General features: G+C 64.4%; 1 non-coding gene across 1 annotated transcript; it reads left to right on the top strand.

Moving 5' to 3' along the window:
* The first annotated feature begins 865 nt into the window (after positions 1-865).
* Positions 866-984, top strand: LOC113834594. Its single transcript, XR_003483221.1, has one exon. It is a non-coding gene; the product is annotated as a 5S ribosomal RNA (ribosomal RNA).
* Positions 985-2,500: the final 1,516 nt, after the last annotated feature.

The raw sequence follows: 2,500 nt of genomic DNA, 5'->3' as shown, positions 1-2,500 counted from the left end.
CCAGGGGTGCCCCGAGGGTGAGAGATGACCGCCCGGCCGAGCGAGAACCCGATCCGTCAAGGCACCTCTGGCAGAGCACGGGCGGGACAGTGTCTACCCTGTCTGGGAGGATGGCACAAGCGATCCGGCAGCCTTGCCTGCGCCTCCCTGGGCACCTCCACTGGAAGCCAGTGGGAGACGCTCCGGGAAAAGAAAGCGGCAAAGCGCAGCCCGCAGCAGCCCGTGCTGGGCCTCGACACCCTCCTCCCACCCCCACCCGCACCCCTGACCCTGAAGTCCTCGCGACCCCGACCCCCAAGCCCGATCCACCAGGGACAGAAATGGCCTGCAGGTCAGAGGAGGGCTCCAAAAGCTCCGGACTGCCCAAAGGCAAGGCGCTAAAGCTGGCTGGCTACCTGGCAACAGCCCACCGGTGGGGCGAGTCGGGGTCCAAAGCCAGCCACTGCCCTGGAAAGCCCCCGAGGCGTCCAAGCCGACACCCGTGGATTCCCCACCCGGGGAGCGAGAGGCGCGAGCACACCGGACCCACCCACCCACCCACCCACCCACCCGAGGCGGAGGGAAATGGAGGCCAGCAAACCTGGCGGGGGCACGGGAGAGAAGGGAGAGGAGGTCGGGATGTGGGCGTGGGGTGTGGGAAAGGCTGGCAAGTGCTGGCCGTGGGCCCCTGCTCCGGGGCAGGGCAGAGGGCTGAGGACGGGAACTGGGTGACAGGCGGGCGGGCTGGCGGGCGCGCTGTCGCGTCTGGGTGAGGTTGGAGCCGGGCTCAGGGTCGCAGGGTGGTGGTCTGGGCTCGGCTGGGCTCGGTGGCAGGCGGGCGAGCGCAGCAGCAGGCTCTTGGGGCGGCGCGGCGACGGCCTCCCTCGTCTACGGCCATACCACCCTGAACGCGCCCGATCTCGTCTGATCTCGGAAGCTAAGCAGGGTCGGGCCTGGTTAGTACTTGGATGGGAGACCGCCTGGGAATACCGGGTGCTGTAGGCTTTTTTTTGGTTTGTTTTTGTTTTTTTTTTGGCCTGGCTCCCTTTTGGCTCTTCTGGGCCTTCGAGGCCGGCGGGCCGAGGCCCAGCCCAGGCCAGGCCACCCCCATCCGCACCCCGGAAGGAGCCCCTCCATCACACCACGCCAACTACAACACTCCCCACCCCGACAAGGTCCCAAATTCACCCACCGTGGGTCAGAGCCCTCAGGCCGACAGGAAACCCACGAGGAGGGGAGACACCCGAGTGAGTGGGGATCCCAGGACCACCCAAGCTAAGAATCGGATGCTACAGGCTGTCTGCGCATCCGCGTGCTTGTGTGTCTGTCTGTCTGTCTGTCTGTCTGTCTGTCTGTCTGTGTCTGTGTCTGTGTAGGCACGGAGCCCCTTGTTTGCATGCTTGAGTGTGTTTCTGCGCGCCTGTGTGTAGGCCCACTCGGGTGGCAGCGCACACGCACTGGTGCCCTCTGGTGCTCCCACAGGGCTGGTGGGTGCGGGTGGCTGTGCGAGTCCCGGGTGGGATGGGATGCCAGATATCCACAGTTGGTGGCTTCTTGAGCCCAACCTCCGAGGGGCCAGGGCCTGGGCGCAGGGATGGAGTGAGTAGAGGTGGTGGCCAAGCACCGTGGTCCAAGATGGGTCTGGAGTCAAGAGCATGGAACCTCCAGGTTAGGCGCTGTCCCACGAAGCCGGGGGTGCTTCTATGAGGGCGACTGGTCAGCCAGAGGCGAGAGAGGTCTGTGCTGTGCTTTTCACATGCCACCCAAGGCGTCCTTATGTCAGTCCGGCTGCACAAAGGTCGCGCTCAGAGCCAGCGGTGGCGGGGGAAGGAAGAGGCGGGCGGCCCATGGCTCTTCGTTGATGGAGGGAGCGGTGGCTGGGTGGCCGCGTGGCCCTGGGGGAGGAACTCAGGATGCATGGCCCAAGATCATTCTGGCCCGAGACGTGCCACCGCCGGCACCGTCCACGGGCAGTAGACGCCAAGAACCAGGTTCCAGGTTCCAGGTTCCAGGTACCAGGTTCCAGGTTCCAGGTTCCAGGTTCCCGGGACCCATCGAAGCAGGAGCATCTTCCAAGCTGGCCAGCCTGCCCTTCTCCCTTCTCATTCTCCCTGTTCCCGCGGGCGGCTCAACGCTTGGCACCGAGGAATGGATGCAATGATCAGTGCAGGTATGGATGGCACCTCTAGAGCGTGGATGGATGGAGGTGGGAGTGGGTCCTGGGGGGTGGGGGAAGAACTGGGAGCCCAGGAGCCGGCATTCCAAGTTATCCAACCTGGCAACACACGCAACTCACATGCACATTCCCACCAACACACAGGAAAGGAAACGCGCAGGTAGGCACGCACGCACACTGCACGCTCGCGCAAAAACAAACACACACACACACACACACACACACACACACACACACGCACACAGGCACGCAAGCACGCATCAGGGACACACACACAAACACACACCCTCTAACCTGCTCCCAGCCACCCGGTCTTCCTGGATTCTCCGGGAGGATGGAAATGTG

Source organism: Cricetulus griseus, chromosome 3 (genome assembly GCF_003668045.3).
Source record: "Cricetulus griseus strain 17A/GY chromosome 3, alternate assembly CriGri-PICRH-1.0, whole genome shotgun sequence".
NCBI classification, from domain to species: Eukaryota; Metazoa; Chordata; class Mammalia; order Rodentia; family Cricetidae; genus Cricetulus; species Cricetulus griseus.
The sequence above is the reverse complement of the archived record's forward strand: the minus strand, read 5'-3'. Positions and strand labels throughout refer to the sequence as shown.